General features: G+C 43.2%; 1 protein-coding gene across 2 annotated transcripts in view; it reads left to right on the top strand.

The window, feature by feature from the left end:
* Positions 1 to 2,442: 2,442 nt before the first annotated feature.
* The window catches only part of LOC147901675 (C18orf8), a 30,021-nt gene continuing 20,933 nt past the window's right edge, over positions 2,443 to 11,530 (top strand). The window contains exons 1-2 of one of the 2 annotated variants that reach the window (XM_087374611.1): positions 2,443 to 2,580; positions 2,683 to 2,768. The gene's annotated coding sequence lies outside the window, so the exon portion shown is untranslated. Of the gene's footprint in view, positions 2,581 to 2,682; positions 2,785 to 11,530 lie in introns of both variants that reach the window. The other variant, XM_087374610.1, reaches the window with a different exon arrangement.

Here is an 11,530-nt window from a genome sequence, read left to right as displayed (position 1 = left end):
GATCATGCTCCTCTTTGGCTAAGGCTTTCTTTGCATGACTTTCCAGATGACAGATTGGCTTGCAGACGCCTTTTGCTTATAAATAATGGTTACCTTGACCATGCTGATTTTAAAGCCATGGTTTCTGATGCCATTTAGCCTCTTTCTCATCAAATGCACATTGATCTGGAGTATGCATGGCAGGCTTTTGTTGCAAGAATGCAAGCTGTTATTCGGGATTATGGTAAATCTTACATGTAGGCCACATGGGAGACCGTTAAGCATGCCAAATACACTTGCCACAGTTTGACAGACATCAGTCATCTTCGGCCTTTGTCTTCAAACGAAAACTTGCTATTATGTTAGGCTAAATTTTGTCTCCAATCGAATGATCGAAGAAAGCTTGCTAAATGGGAGACCTGATCTAGGCAAAAGGCTTTTTTGGATAAAGGTTGCTCTTCCAAGCAATTCTTTAAAATTTTGCATTACAAAAGACAAGCTGCCAATATTTGTCGGATCCGGATGCCTCATGGTTCTTGGTTCTCATCTCGCTTAGAGCTTGCTGCTTTTTGTGTGCATCACTTTTCATCTTATTTTGGGCATGTGGACATTCTTTCTCCTCACGTTGTGTTTGCTTGCCAGCTTCTTTTGCAGCATGTCCATCCCATCCTCTCTGATGCTCAGGCTTTGGAATTGGAAATTCCTTTCACTGAAAGAGAATTGTCAGATGCGGTTAAATCTTGTGGCAGATGGAAATCTCCCGGATGGGATGGTCTCATTGTGGATTTTTTTCTTGCTTTCCGGGATATCCTTAAGCACACTTTGCTACAAATGGCTAATTCAGCTTGGGAAAATTGGCAAATGCCTATGTCATGGAAAAAAGGACTTGTCAAGCTCCTTCCAAAAAAGCAGTTGATATCGCCTTAGTGCTTTATTGTATGCCCTTGCTACCCATCCTATGCTGCAATATATTGATCATCTCGTGGCTGCAGGCTCCCTTCATGGTTTGGAATTGGATGCAAATCACAGCATGGTTGCTTAAGCTTATGCTGATGATTCTTTCTTTACCCCAAAGAATACATAGAATGATCTTTCTGCTTTGATGCAAGCTCTCTTTGTTTATGGTTTGGTAGCTGGTCTTCATGTAAATTTTCAAAAGTCCAAGCTGCTCCCATTGCATTCTAAAGACTGGCATAATCTTTTGTGGCCGGGGGAAATCATTCCACCCACTCAGATTGTTCATCATCTTGGTTACCCTTTGGGGTGGGGTCTCACTCGTCATCAACAAACTAATTGGGTGATGGTCAAGCTTCGCAAAAAGCTAGAATATTGGAAATTGGCAACTTGGCCTTTGCATGTTCAGTACATTCCATCCTTGTGGCATATATTCAATTTTACTTGCCTTTGATAATGTTCACAAAGGCAAATCTTGCTTCTTTCATGTTTGCCATTATGGAAATCTTTTGGCGTTCCAAACATGGCTGAAAAAGTACCAGACTGCTTTTAGTGCATCAACTTTGTTCTCCTAAGATGCATGGTGGTTGAACATCATGAATATCTAGGTGCACATCCTTGCTCACAGAGGAAAAATGTTGCTACAATTTCTGCAAGGTGATCAGCCTTGGGCTCTTATGATTAGATCTCTAGTTACACATATCAGTATTGTTGCCTTTGGTCACTGGCAAGTCAATTACTGGGATTTTTTATTTGGTTGCATCGATGGCAATTTGCCCGGTTGCCCTTTGGTCCCCAGTTTACTTATTGATTGGAAGCACGCCCTCTCTCATCTGGAATGGAATGGTCAACAATCTTTGTTGGGGATTGAACTTTTAATTATGAGTAGGCAATCGATGTGGCATCCTGAACCCACCTTGAACTCTTAATTGCATCTATTGTTCAGGTCTCACTACATCAGGTTACCCTGCATGTGGTCCTTCACTAGTTGCCTCACGGGCAGATGCATTGAATAAGGTCATCTATGAGAATTACCATCTATTTCTCCCACCTGATCCATCCTAGATATGTCGCCCCTTGGAATGAAGTCCCCCCAGAGTCATTCACTGCAGGAGATTAAATGAGAATTTGGGACGGTTCCACGACTCCTCCACCACTTGGCATGAGCTAGTAAGGGTTTGTAACTATTGTGTGCTATATTGAATGGAACTAAAGATTGCATGCTAACACCATCTTTTGTTTAGATACTCCATCTTTTATCGACTACCATATTGGTCCCACCTCAAGATCAATCACTTGCTTGATCCCATGCATACTTTCAAGAATGTGGCGTCTACCATTGGGGAACATTTGAATGGGACACGAGATTCTGTAGGCACAAGGGAGGATCTACGCACCACAGGGAAGATACGTGAAGCTTGACCACAAGAGAGGCGAAATGGGCGTGTCTTTTTACCACGTGTACTTTTACTAAAAAAAGTGTGTCTTTCTTTTTGAGGGATAGAGTAGGGCTGTGGAGTGTCAAATGCAGTTTGCAAGGGCATGCTTCTTCTTAGTAGATGCAGCTCGGGCATGGGGAAGTCTAGAGGCGACCGCCCTAACCTCCCACCTTCTTTCAAACGTGTCTTCCTTACCTGCTCATCTGAGGTTAGTTTCCTCACCATTCTCCCCTCAATTTTGCACCTTCCTCTTAGCTGCTGCATAACTTTTCACATCGTTTGTCGCTCCCTTTTTCCCCAATTCTCGCAGATGAAAGCATACGGACAGTGTGTCGCCAGCAAAGTTCCTTCCATTGAGCAGGGCATGTGCGCAGAGGAGTTTATGGCTCTTAATAGGTGCATGCTAAAAGTGGTACAGCGAATCACTATTTTTCCCTTGTGATTTTGAAAGTAAAGAAAATTGTCAAACTGAACCTGATACATGCTCAAATTGGATTTTTTATTTGGGGCTCCCGGAATGAGGCCGATCGTTTTGTCATTAATTCCCATATATCCGCGTAGAAACATAACATCGCTGCATGACGAGGGCCGGGTATTGATGAGATCTTAAGGGTTTCTTAGCTTTTTATTGGTTAATTTTCTAGATTAGCTTTGTCTGGTACGCCTTCTAAAGAATCTCTCCTTTTTGTGCGCGTGCGCTCCATTCTTGGTGTGTATTGTATATATTTGCGTGTTACATAGGTGTACGTCTGTATGAAGAGCTTGTCCATGAAATTAACACCCAAACAACGGCCCATGTACTTGCTATAGCGGGAGACACGTGGATTGTATAGCGGGAGACACGTGGATTGTACTTCAGGCGTCCTTATTTATGCAAATCATTTCATTTATAGAATGCACGCGCTTATCTGAATTCCCTGTTCTTAGCAAATTCGTGTAAAGACTACTGAATTAACATGAGCAGTAATGCAAACAACACCAAGACAAGATAGAGCTGTATGCGGTTTGTCATTGTATCACAGGACTCTTTTTGGATGGAGTAATAAGTTACAACTGAAAACAAAGGAGTGCATAGCAGATTGGGTTTATGGTGGGACACCTCTAGGGAAAAATTGCCCATAAGAGAAAGGCACACTCTTATACATGAAATCTATGCAAATTTCAATTGAAAAGTAGTTTCCATTGTTGGGATTGGAAGAGACATGCCTCCTCCTATGAGGCCTCTAGGAGGCTAGTTCCTTCCGCTTGTCGTGCGCACAAAGCATATACTTCATTGAGGAACTCAATTTAGCTCTAAAAATAGGCTATAGGGTTCGACTTCGACATGGGTATCTATTCCAAAGCCGCTTCTTGAATTCAATAGGGAAACCTATGCTTGAGAGAAGCTAGTTACACCCTATTGTGGAGCTGACCGCCACATAGGCTATAACAGTTTAGCGCATAGGCTGGTATGGGTTTATGGTTCTTCTTGTAATCCCTGTTTATGATACAGATTTTGCATAGGATTAAGTTAGGAAGCTTGATTTTCTCACAAGCTAATGCGGGACTAGAGGACTTGATTTGCAAAGCTCGAGTTGGCTATACTTAGCTAGGATGCTTTCCATAAAGTGGGATGTTCTACTTTACAAGAGTGGCCAAGGTTATTGTGTTGGTATTTAGTGTGCACACCCCACTGGATCAGGTGAGTCGCCTGTTGATATGTATTATGTTTTGCTAATTGTGTTTGGACTATGTTTAGGGTTAGATTTTTGATCTTTAGAACAACAAAAAATCTAAATTTGTATGATTGGACTTATTCTAGTCTTACAAAGGTATATTTTTCTATCACCTTAGCGGACATGCAAATTCTTTGAATTTTCGTCTAAGTGGTGATCAGCTGTTCGACTACATCGTTTTATCTTACACGGGTGCAGAAGCCCTAACAGCTAAACTTATTCTGTGTAGATTTTTGATCTTTAGAACAACAAAAATTCTGAATTTGTATGATTGGACTTATTCTAGTCTTACAAAGGTATATTTTTCTATCACCTTAGCGGACATGCAAATTCTTTGAATTTTCGTCCAAGTAGTGATCAGCTGTTCGACTACATCGTTTTATCTTACGCGGGTGTAGAAGCCCCAACAAAACTTATTTTGTGAAGATTTTTGATCTTTAGAACAATAAAGAATCTAAATTTGTATGATTGGACTTATTCTAGTCTTACAAAGGTATATTTTTCTATCACCTTAGCGGACATGCAAATTCTTTGAATTTTCGTCCAAGTGGTGATCAGCTATTCGACTACATCGTTTTATCTTACGCGGGTGCAGAAGCCCCAACAGCTAAACTTATTCTGTGTAGATTTTTGATATTTAGAACAATAAAAAATCTAAATTTGTATGATTGGACTTATTCTAGTCTTACAACGGTATATTTTTCTATCACCTTAGCGGACATGCAAATTCTTTGAATTTTCGTCCAAGTGGTGATCAGCTGTTCGACTACATCGTTTTATCTTACGCGGGTGCAGAAGCCCCAACAGCTAAACTTATTATGTGTACATTTTTGATCTTGAGAACAACAAAAAATCTAAATTTGTATGATTGGACTTATTCTAGTCTTACAAAGGCATATTTTTCTATCACCTTAGCGGACATGCAAATTCTTTGAATTTTCGTCCAAGTGGTGATCAGCTGTTCTACTACATCGTTTTATCTTACACAGACGCAGAAGCCCCAACAGCTAAACTTATTGTGTGAAGATTTTTGATCTTTAGAACAATAAAAAATCTAAATTTGTATGATTGGACTTATTCTAGTCTTACAAAGGTATATTTTTGTATCACCTTAGCGGACATGCAAATTCTTTGAATTTTCGTCCAAGTGGTGATGGGTTAGATCCTAGTGGGGATGCCCCACACCTCCTCTGTGGCCAGCCCTGTGGGATTTGATCCTTAGGAGGGTGAGTGGTTGCTTGCAAAAAAAAATTATAGTGCTTTCAAAAGAATGCTAGCAGTGTGCATGTCAAACCCGCTTGGATATTCTTGATTAGACGAATGCACTTCAAAAGTTGAGATACATAGTGTTTGGAAAAAATGCTAGTAAGGCAGGAGTAGTGAGGACCAAAGCTGCCTAGATGTGCTTTTGGGTCTTGCCAAGGATGCTCATCTCTAGCTATGGAGGCACAAGCTTGGTCTGGCCCGCCTCAAGCACATAAGCTGTAGTGTAATCAGTTGTATCAAGCAGCCAAGTATGTTCAACATCTAGGTCAATTTTGCATGCTTTCTGGTAAACTGTGGTTCCAACTTTTATTGGTCTTTCTATCATTTGTGATTTGGTAAAGAGAAAATTTGCGAGCTTGAAATATGGTTGTTCACCATGTACGCTAATTGCATTGTGAAACCGTGTATCCATAATTGTTGAGTTGATAGAATGAACAAGCGACTTGGAAAGTAAAGGAGCAAGTTTGCTTTGGCTGAAGCAAATGACAACATGCATGTAGAACGATCAGGGAAATATAGGAGCAGCAAATGTGGATCTAGAAACCTACATTAAAAGGGTAAAAACGTTGGCATGGTGACACCTTCCCTTTTTGCAAGATGTTGTTATCCATGAAAATGTTCTTTCCTTCGTAATAATGTAGCGGGTCGCGCCTTAGTGGCAAACCAGGTCCTTCTTGCCACGGCCTAGTATATCGCCTCCTACTGGTGCTTCCACAGAGGATGCATTGGGCAGCTCCGACAGTTGATTCGAAACTTCCTTTGGGCAAGTTTGGATGACACGAGGAACACTAGAGCCCGGGTAGCTTGGCAGCCGGTGATCGCAAGCACTGGGAGGCTTGGGTATCATTGATCTGGAGATGCAGAGCAGAGCCCTCCTGGGCAAGTTGGTGGTTCGCGGCCTCACCCTAGGTGCAGAGCCTTGGAAGCTCCTCTTACAGCGAGGGCTTCTAAGGGACTGTGGCAGCCCTCACATAGATGGATCTTCTCATAGGCCCCCCTTACGGGAAGGGTTCCCCCTCGATGAGGAGCCTTCACAGGGTCTGGCAAAGACTGGCAGGGGGTCTCACCACCCAGATGCATAGAGGGGTTTGAGCTGCACTGCGAGTCCTGCCAGGTAATGGAGCATCAATTTTACTCTTTCTGAGAGTCTGTAACAGCCAGTTTGGGACTGTTTTTGCTGCATGTATGTCTGTAATTTCTTGCTGAACCACCTATTTCACTGCTTGTGGAGGTGGCAAGACATCTTGTGGCTGAACTGGAGCATCGGGAGGTGGCTGTAAATTCTGATTTGCATCAGAAATATCAGCAGGGGAACCCAAAGCAATGGGTAGTAACCCCTCAAAAACATCCTCTGAAGAAGAAGGCATATGAAATTCAGCTTGAGTGTGAGCTGAATTTTCTGCAAATATCACATCTCTACTGACAATGATCTTGCGTGTAGCAGGATTGTAGAGACGGTACCCCTTGCTTTCTGCACTGTACCCAACAAATATGCACTTAATTGCCTTATCTGACAACTTGTGCCTAAATTCAACTGGCACATGAGCATATGCAAGGCATCCAAAGACTCGGAAATGATCCACTGAAGGCTTTCTCCCATTCCAGACCTCATAGGGAGTTTTTGTTTTCAAAGCCTTAGTGGGAGCCCGATTTAAAATGTAGTTGGCACACATCAGACCTTCAAGCCAGAATTTGTGAGGCATGTGTTTGCTTTTCAGCATACATCTGTCCATCTCCATAAGAGTTCTATTTTTCCTCTCAGCTTTGCCATTTTGCTGAGGGGTCAGCCTCATTGTGAGCTGATGCACAATACCCTTGCCTTTCAGAAAAGCATCAAAATCTGTAGACAAGTATTCCCCACCTCTATCTGTGCGCAATGTCTGTATCTTGAGTCCGGTTTCATTTTCAACCATGGCTGAAAAGTGTTTAAACACCATGAACACTTCTGATTTGCGCTTCAGCTCAAAGACGCAAGTGAAATTGGAGTAATCATCAATAAAAGTAACAAAGTAGAGATGACCACCCAATGATGGAGTCCTCATGGGACCACAGACATCACTGTGTATAAGCTGTAATTTGCATACAGCTTTAACTGAACCATCCTTTTTGAAGGGGAATCTATGCATCTTGCCTAAAATGCACCCTTCATAGGCATGTGGAGGAGGTATCTCAAGAGGTGGCAATGCATCAACCATAGAGTGCTTCTGAAGTGTCATCAAGCTGTTGTAATGCATGTGGCCATAACGGGCATGCCATAATTCTGCATTCTGCATGGCAGCAGTAGGGGTAGAAACTGCAAGAGCATGGGCTGCTCTTTTCTCAAAAAGATCAAGCTGAAAAAGCCCCCGCAGCAGAGTATAATCATTTTCCCTGTCTCGGACAGCACATTTGTCATCCTCAAAGATGACCTGAAATCCAGCCCTGTTAAGAGTGGACACTGAAAGAAGATTCTTGGTGATACCAGGCACATATACACCGTTGTCAAAATACCAAGTATTCAGTGTTTCATTGACACTGAAAGCAAATGCATCCGTAGAAGAGTCATAACTGCAAGTCAAAAAAGCATATGTATCATCATTACAAGTGGCTGTACTATCCCGAGCATCTGGAGCAGCCAGCCTAGAATCTGAAATGCAAGATAAAAAGGCATAATCCTGTCCAACAAAGTTGGCTGCAGCATCTCCACTGTCAGATGCATGAGGAGCTGAATCTGAAACAGCCATACCGCAGCTGTTTTTCTTCTCTTTTGCAAGCCTTTTCCTGCATTCTGCAATGTGATGACCTGGCTTTTTGTAGTAATGACAAAACATGGCTCCTCACTTGCTATGCTACAGTACGACACCTACCTCCACTGCATTCATCATAATCATCACGTCATCACTTTTAGCCTTTTGTAAAGGCTGTCCTGACCCACTGGAAGGCTGATTTACTGATGTCTTTGCCTGACTCTTTGTTTTTGACTTGAACTTTGAGAGCATAGCTTGTTCACCTGCTCGTGAAGCCAAGTTTTTCCTGGTCTGCTCTTCTTGAAGCAGAAGTCCTATCAACTCCTAAAAAGTGAGAGGATTTGCACCCCCCCCCTCAATGATAAGTTCAGTGAGGTATGAAAGCTGAGATAAGACTCAGGAAGAGAATTCAGAGTGGTAGTAATCATTTCTGAATCAGGAATAATCTCATCTATGTTCAATAAGTGCTCTCTGAGATCCTGTAGCTTTGTGAGGTGGACTGACATGGAGTCACCCTCTTCCATATGTGTATTACTTAACTCTCTTTTCAAGAAAGATACCCTTGCATCATTTCGGGCTGCATACATGCTTTCTAAGATATCCCATGCTGCCTTCGAGGTCTTACACGGCCGAATATGCGGAATGATAAATCTTTTCACTGAAAGAGAGATGCATGACAAAGCTAAGGCATCCTGTGAATCTCATCTCTTTTGCTCTGGAGTAGTGGCTATAGCTGCACCAACAACTTGTTCTGCAGCTGCACCTTGTGCACGACCTCTTCCACCTCCTTGCCGAGGAGGGGTATTAGGTGCCATACCTGCTGGTACGACTATTCTTAAGCTCTCGCAGTATCTAAGCAAACACATACACACATTGAAGATAGAGGTCCAAATGAAACATCACTTCAAGGTAAGACACCTCTAAGGTGGAGGACCTAGGACCGATTCCATCCTCTAGTGTACCTGCAGAACACCCATAGGTTGGTACACTAGTGTGTCACCACTGAATTGTAGATCCCTGAGGATCACCCTCGAGCTGGAGGCTAGGCAAGCTCAAGTCTCCTAGGTATACCACACAACCCAATCTATGCACATATATCATTAAGGAAACATAGATTTGGATGGGTTCCAGGTATCCTTGAGAAGCCCCACCCAAATGAGCTCTTTTATAGACAGAGGATGTCTTAAACGTCTTTACACTAAGACCACTCTAAATGTTCCAAGGGTACATAAAAGCTGAATTTGAAGAATGTGAGACACGTTGTTTGAGAGTACTCAAGTCCTCTAAAGTCCTATAGACCTGTGACTGCCCTCAGTTGTCTCCAAGTTATTGTGGTCCATTCAATATACTTCAGAGGATTGGCGAGCTTGCTTACAAGTTAGTCTTACCAGATGTATGTAGAGTTCATTGAGTATTTCATGTTAGTCATTTGAATAGGGACTACTTGAGGGCGATAGTTTGGTAGGAGAAGAAAAGAAAAGAACTTTATGAACGTCTTTTCTAGAGGCCTCATGGGCCTATGAGACAAAGTACACACCAAAGAGTAGTAGCTACATCTTTGGGTATCAGAGAGTCCAGGAGTGCAAATGTCATCTCAGCTCGAAGTTATTATAGCACACACTATGTTCTAATCCTATCATGAGGTGGGCCTTCATTATATCAGTTTGAGACTGAGGGCCTTTGGGTTTGGATTTGATATCCCTAATTTATGCTTGTCCATCTCAATATACCGCCCATTTGCCCGCTTTACGTGTGTCCTTTACTTTAATGAGTTCTTTGTTCGTTTGTTTGAGCTGAGTAGTTCTTTGTTCCTTTGAGTTGGAGTGAGCTCTTCAGATATCCAAATCCTTGTACCCTTCAGCTTATTTGTTTGTCTCAGAATCTTTACTCTTACTTCCCTTTTGAGGGATACAGCTTATGTCATTTTCATCGCATTCAACTTGAGGTATTTCCTTCTTGAGGCATGTAATTTTTTCGTATTTTGTGTATCCTTGTTCATCAGTAAGGCAGTCCTCTTGCAGCCCAGCAATGCATAAGATCGTTTTGTTGGTCATTCTGTTCTCCTGCTCCTTTACTTCTGCATGAAGGTCAGCTTTATCCACTTTAATACTAACATCAGCAACCATCTCATGCTTGATGGAGCTCACTTGGTTAGTGATCATTTCCCTTGCTGTAGATACAAACTGAGGTGCAGGTGGGGATGAATTACATTTGTGCAATACCTGTTGAATAATTTCCTTTTTTCCATTGCCTTCCAAATCATGGACTGTCCTTTCTAGAGTTGCAAGTTGGAGCTTCAGTTCACAGATTTCCTGCTGCAAATAGTAAACATGCTGTTGCGCGTCTATCATACTCACCATTTTCTGTGCTTTAGGTGCCTTTCCATGGGGGGAAGGCGATGGCAGGGTTGCAAGGAGGCCTTGCTGGTTGGATGGGAGGCAAAAGTCTTGGCTTGGAAGACGAACCATGGTGGCTTGTATTGCCCCTCAGCTAGAACTAACCCCCGAGGTTGGGCCAGGGGTTCAGCCCAACCTGGGTTTGTGTAGCTATGAGCTGAAAGCTTAGGCCCAAGAAAAGGGAGTTGCTGGCGGTGCGGTTGATCCGGGAGCTGCTGCTGTTGAAGACGTGAACTCTGCGTCTATTTAGTTGAATGCAAGGCGAGCTAGCTGTTGGGGACGCGGCCTGTTTGTTGGAGGTGCAATGGCTGGTAAGTTGTTAGGGGCGTGGATGACCTGTGGGTTAAAGGCTGAGGGAGACAGCCTTAGTTAGGTGGGATAGGGGACGGGCTAGGCAGGGCTGAAGGAGGCGGACGGAGAGAGAGAGAGAGATAGACAGAGAGAGAGAGGGAGAGAGAGAGAGAGAGAGAGAGAGAGAGAGAGAGAGAGAGATTTTATTAAAGTCTACGAAAGACCGACTGGTCTATGAGACTGGTAGAAAACCTGATACAACAAGCAGAAGGGTGGAGCTACTAAGCGAGTATCATCACCCATGCTGAGTGCTAAGTCCTTTAAAAAAAAACAGTCATATATCATTAGTAGTGGCATCATCATCATCCTCATTAGTACAATGCAGTCTCATAATGGTGGTGTTAGGGGGAGCTCGGGGAGAGGGCGAGGTCATGCGGATGTATAGCGAGTGATGGAGCGTTGGCGGCTGTCTTTGGATGCAGTCCGTCTCGATCTCCTGGCGATGACCTTGCTCCTAACCAAAGCTACTATAACTGTTGTGGGCCATGCTCCAGGTTTGAACAGGGACCGGAGGTCGCCCAGTGTAATCTACATGTCCGTTTGCTGTCGAGTATGGTGTGTCTCAGACTCAGGGTATCTGCTATGTCTTCCGTCAGGGATTGTGTGATCCATACGGTTTGAGTGAAAAAACTCTGTAATCCTGCTTTGGGAGGAATCGAGCTGTGTGTCTGAGGCTTGTCTCCACGCCCTGAGTAGGTGCTCTT

This window comes from Dipteris shenzhenensis, chromosome 5 (genome assembly GCF_047967505.1).
Source record: "Dipteris shenzhenensis isolate YYH24624 ecotype China chromosome 5, Dip_SZ_1.0, whole genome shotgun sequence".
NCBI lineage: Eukaryota > Viridiplantae > Streptophyta > Polypodiopsida > Gleicheniales > Dipteridaceae > Dipteris > Dipteris shenzhenensis.
The sequence above is the reverse complement of the archived record's forward strand: the minus strand, read 5'-3'. Positions and strand labels throughout refer to the sequence as shown.